Raw genomic sequence first — 6,186 nt, forward strand, 5'->3', positions numbered from 1 at the left:
TTACTTCCAAGGAGCGTTTGAGACACTGAGTGTTTATATCTGAATATACCATTGCCAAATTGTAATTATTTTTAATGTCTGCTTCAAGCAATGAGAACAATTACTACTTTCCAACTCCATTTAATCATTCTTGTCTTTTTTGTTGCAAACATGTTGAATCTTATTGCTCGAACAGGGTGTGTGCCAGGCAACAGCACTACCTAGCTTGAGTGGCTTGAAAAAACACACACCCAGTTTAACTGGTTAATTTCAGCAAATTAAGCACAAAAATGAAGCAGTACTCTGCTTTGGAAAAAAGAAGAAAAGTTTAATGCATATGCTGGCATATTTGATACTGCAGAAATCATTTTGCTCCTATAGACACTATGAAAGAAATCTCTGGCTCAGATACTTGGTTGTCTGCAGTGTCATCTGGGCCACTTATCACCCTACCACAGGTCTCCTTATGAACATTTCCACTCTCATTTTAACAGCTGTAATTGGGTGGGTCACTAGTGTTTAACCTGCCACAGCAGCTGAAAAGCAGCACCTTGCCATTGGTGCAAGGTAAGGCTGCAATGGAGAACATTGTATTTAAGGTTAATGATGCACAGAACACAAAGCAGCTTGTGTTTTAGCCTGTTTCGCTAATCCAAGCATTCTCACAGGCTCTTCTCCAAGCTTAACTCAAGCTGCCAGTTAAAAGTTACTGGGTCTGTGAATCTCCTAGATGAATTAGAATGTCAAGCATGCACAGTGGACGCAAACTTTTGCACAATGGAGCACAAAAAATGTGGCTTTTCTCTTTGGTCTTTCCATCCCTTGAGTTCGGGTCTTTGCAGTGGGCCCAACTTCATAGGCTCCTAGCTGCCTAACATACCACAGCCTAATGAAACCTGCTGGGGAGCAAGGCCATAAACCAGAGAAGCTGGGAAACAGGGATATTGGAAGCTGGAGGTTGGAAACTGCTTCTTAGGCAAGGAAGGGCTCTGCCTCAGTTGAAGAGGGGCCAGACTTCACTTATGGGTATGTGAATGAGGTGGATTTCCCCATCTGTTGAGTGGGGAAAGACAACTGAAATATTTGAAAAGTTATTTATGGCAGAAACAAGAGACTCTGGATGCTCTGGAAGAGGGAGACCTCCACCATTTGATTTAGGAGACCCAAAATGATATTACAAATTTATTTCAACACCTAGGTAAAACTGATTTTACTGCTCCAGGTTGAGTCCAGGTTAGCACTTGTGGATTTTTTCATCTCAAGTTTGTTTGGGGAAAAGATTTGTAGGAAGGCATGTCTGTCTAGGCTTTTGAAAGAGAGAAGAAGGCAAAGGCATTTAACAAGAATTACTTGGCAACTGAGAAGAACTCAAAGGAATTACACTATCATGCTTCTTTTTTTCAGATTTTGTAACTTTGATGAAGGGAAATCTTTGTTCTTTGTCCACCTGGTGACAGATGTTGTGTCTCATCTGGAAGACAAGGGGTTGCACCTCTATGGTCTGTCAGATGTGGGGAGCTTCCTTTAGGAGAGCCTGCCATTATAGAGTAATGCTCCTGCACTAAGCTGGCTTTGCTGACAGTATAAAGATGACTCTCTAAGTTGCAAACACAGGTGACCAATAGCCCTTGAGATGTCTAAATTTAAACTAATAATCTTGAGGTTAAAATGCCAATTGACCGTTTCCTAGTTACCAAACTTACGAACCATCTACAATTAGAGTTCACTTGTGAGACAAACAGATCATTGCTTCTCATTAAACAAAGAACCAGATATTTTTTCAGCTATTAAAACTAATAAGGCAAAATATTTGAGCACCTTATTTCAGTATAATATTGAGGATAAATAGGAAACTCACAACTTTCATCCTGAAATAGTATTTGCAGGAAGAGAATTCAAACCCTCTTTCAGGATTATGCAACCATTTTAATTAGGCTATTCATTTTACTTGAGAATATTTACTTTGTTAGCCAATTAATATGCTGTTGTACCATGTTGCAACATTTTAGAAGGCTAACAGATAAAACTTAAAATGATTGTAAAGGCTAAGGGCAGGTATTATAGCACAGGATCACACACTTGGTGTAGCACATCTGGTTGGTGGCCTGTCACTAGTGGGGTTCCCCAGGGATCAGTGTTGGGGACCCAGGGATCAGTCCTGTTTAACATTTTTATTAATGAACTGGATGAGAGGATCAAGTGCCCCCAAGTCAGTTCCCAGATGACAACATATCAGGTAGGAGTGTCAATATACTGGTGTGTCAGAAGGCTCTGCAAAAGGATCCAGACAGGCTAAAGCCAATTGCATGAGGTTCAACACAGCAAAGTGCTGGGTCCTGCGCTTCAGCCACAACTCCATGCAGTGCAACAGTCTTGGTGAAGACAGGCTGGAAATCTGCCCAGTGGAAAAGGACCTGGTGGTACTGAACATGATCCAGCAGTGTGCTCGGGTGGCCAAGAAGGTCAATGGCATCCTGGCCTGTACCAGCAATAGTGTGGCCAGCAGGACCAGGGCAGTGATAGTCCCCAGTTCTGGGCCTGTTGCTCTAAGAAGGACATTGAAGGGCTGGAGAGTATCCAGAGCAGGGCAACGCAACTGAGGTAGGGTCTGGAGCACAAGTCCTGTAAGGAGCAGCTGAGAGAGCTGGGTTTGCTTAGCCTGGAGTACAGGAAGCTCAAGAAGAGACCGTACTGCTCTCCACACTCTCCTAAAAGGATGGTGCAGCTGGGTCTCTTCTTCCAGGCAGAAAGTGACAAGAGAAAACAGCCTCAAACTGTCGGAGGGGAGGTTCAGGCTGACCATCAGGCAGAATTTCTTCACAGTTGTTAAACCTTGGAATGAACTGCCCAGGGAGGGGTGGCGTCAGTCTCCAGTGTACAAGAAATAACTGGATGTGGCATTCAGTGCTATGATCTAGCTGTTAGTGCTGATCAGTCAAAGGTTCGACTCAGTGATCTCAGGGTCTCTTCCAACCTAAATGATTTGGTGATTCTGTGACTCTTCATTCAAGCTCCCCAGCACCTCCTACCACTGCCCTCCCATCACAAGCTCTGCAGGATGTCCACCAGTGCTGTTTGCTGTGAGGGCACCTCACAAAACAACTCTTCTCCTCTGTGCTCCCCAGGGCTCCTCCCTTCTGCAGCCAAGCTGGCCATGCAAAATGAGCAGAGGGACAGAGGGCAGCTGCTGGGTTTCATATCAGGAGTTGCTGCAAAGCCACAGAGGAAGGCCCAGCTCCCGGGCCAAGAGATGGTTCCAGATGGCCTCAGGCGTGCAGCTGGAACAGGTGGGAGCAGCAGAACATGGTGAGGCTCTGTGGGCAAGCAGAAAGCTGCCAGGGCAGGCCAGGCACCACCAGCCTGGAGCTGCACAGAGGAACAGAGGTGTGTCCTGGGGGGAGCTTGGCTGCAAGGCATGGGATATTTCTGGAACTCTCACAATATAGAAAGTTCAGGCCTGACATTCAGAAGAATTTCTTTCCTTGAGAGGATAGCCAAACAATGGCACAGGATTCCTAGAGAGGTTCTCAATGGCCTGTGCCTGTCAGTGAAAAGAGGCCCTTAATGATAGGATTTAACTTTTATCGTCAGCCCTGTTCAGGCAGTGGGATCATTGTAGGTCCCTGCCAACTGAAACAGTCTATTCTATACTGTTCTATGCTGTGCCATGCTATTCCATTCTGAACATTTGAACATTTCATTACTTAAATAAGTATACATGGAGCATGGAAATTCCTGAAAAATCTGGTGTGAATAAGCCATGAGTCAGCAAAGGCATTTAAGATCTTTAAGGAAATACAGGTTTTAAATTGTCATTAGTGGAATTACTCAAAGGTAAATCTGCAAATGTAACTTTGTATTTATCTTTAATGGTTTGGTGTACAGTGAAAAGCGTGATCCTGGTTATGCTGTTCGTACCCTTCCTTTAATTCACAGTATATAACTTGGACACTATGGGTCATCCCTATGGAGGTGTCCTCTGCTGTTGTTGAGGTGCAGAGATTTCTGACTGCTGAGGCTTCAGCTCATTCTTGAGCTAGTTGCCTGTAGTTCAGAATCAAGTAAAAAGAAGTACAGGGTTTTTTTTCCTTTAGACTGTAATCGTAACTTAGTCAATGGTGCTCTGGTACTTCATGAAGGGATTCACATAGTTCAGGAGCCTTTTTGAGCTGCATCTGAAGCAGAAAGTTGCACATGGAGAAACAACAAGGGGCTGATTTTGTTTGTGGAAGGGACCTGTCACACTCACCTGAGATGTGCAGAAGAGCTATGCTAGGATAGCCTTGTGAACCATTAACCTAGGCCTCCAGGTCACTGCCGTTATAACTGGTCTTTTTCTTATTATTGCAATACTTTATAATTGTGTTCTGGTTTTGCCATTCTGTACTAATTTATCACCTTTTAATTTTTTTTTCCGTTTAAATCTTAGAAAACCTTCTAAGTCAAGGAAATTATGGCACCATTACCTCCATGGAACTGCATCTATGTAGGGCAATATTTGAGGTGTGGTTCCTTTCACTTTAAATATCATTTTACTCACAACTGCAACACTTCTTCCTTTCTTTGGCCTTCCTCTTCTTTGCTTTCCCCCTTGTACATCCTTACAGGTATGTCAGTCAGCATGGTATACAGAATGGCTCATGGTTAGCTTGTGAATGGAACTCTACCCACAGATACCTAAGATGCAGTGTGAATTGTTTCAAAAAGCCAATGAAAAGAGCTTGTGCAGAAATACAAGATCTCTTGAGCATCAGTAAGCTCTTACAGTTTTGGTTTGGGGCTGGGCAGGCCTGAGGAATCCCAAAAATAAATCTCTGTAAAAAGCCTTCAGAGTGTATCCCCTGGGAAATGATTACCTGTACTTCTTCTGTTTTGTTTCCTTTTGTTTACTTTTTGTTTTGTGTATGTTTAACAAATTATTTTATGATTCAGATCTTGCATTAGTCTAATGGAGAGTTTACATTTTTGAAAGCCATTTTTATCAGACATGATTAGAGGAAAAATTACTGATAGAGAAAGCCCAAGATTCTCCTAACAAAAAGTGACATGGCTCTGATCCTTTAAACAGTTAAGTCCTTTGTTTCACAATCATAGCAAATAACTAGGACTGTTCAAACTGGAAAAATTAATTCAGAAATCAGATGCGAATGCTGTAACTGATAAAAATACATATAAGAAAGGTTGAGTTTTACTACTAATGAGACTTGTTTCAGCTTGGCAACATGGAACTTGGATGTTCTGTTTGCCGTAGTACACACAGACACACTTGGTAGATGCGGGCTGAAGGGATGCTGAAACACAGAGAAGCAAATAGGCTTGTGAGCTGTACAGTAGAAAATAAAGGAAATGGCAGAAAGAAAATAGAGAGAACTACACCTGAGCCCAAGTAGGAGGACTCACAAAAATTTCTTGAAAAGGTGCATTTGAAGTTTGTGTAGAAATGACGAGGGGTGTCATTCTGATGGACAAGGAGGTTTGGCTGTGCCTGCATGCTGAGCATAAGAGACCAGTGTTCCTACTCAGAGGTGAGGTGATAACTTGCTTTGGGGGATATTTTTTTATAGTGTTGATGCTGGCTTTTTGAGTGTTTTTCTATGCAATGTGTGTGTGTCTATGTGTGTGAGTGTGTATGATGGGAAACACGCGAGTGTGTATTAAGAACTGTGGTTTCAGTGTATGGAATTTGCTACTGGCAAGTTATTTTAGCATTCAGTCCAAGATAAATACCAGTTAGGCTTATGTTTTTTCATGTGCTTTTTTGTCCTGAAATGTATTAAAAGTTCCAAAATGCGGGAAGTTGCACCTTGGATTTCACATTTTCCTTTGGGCTGACATTCCCAGTGCATATTGCTTCGTTTTCTGATTCTGCTTTAATTTTTGTTGTTTAGCAAAAGGGAATCATAGAAGAAGAGGCTCCAGACAAGTGTTTGTCTTAGGTCTGGGGGCTAATTTCCCTGACTTTCCATGAAGAATTTTCTTCTGCACTGTTCTACACACCATGGGAGTCTCTAGACCTTCTTTCCACACTCCTGTTGTTCTGATTTATTTCTTTGGACTACAAATAGGATTAAGCAGAATGGAAGAGTACTGACTTACTGGAAGAGGCCTTGTTAGCTTCCTTAATGTACATGTAATACAAGAAACAGACTTTGAATTGAAGACACTCCACTATGTCATTTAAAGTCATTTTCTCTCAGAGTACCTTTC

This window comes from Agelaius phoeniceus, chromosome Z, assembly GCF_051311805.1.
Source record: "Agelaius phoeniceus isolate bAgePho1 chromosome Z, bAgePho1.hap1, whole genome shotgun sequence".
Lineage (NCBI taxonomy): Eukaryota > Metazoa > Chordata > Aves > Passeriformes > Icteridae > Agelaius > Agelaius phoeniceus.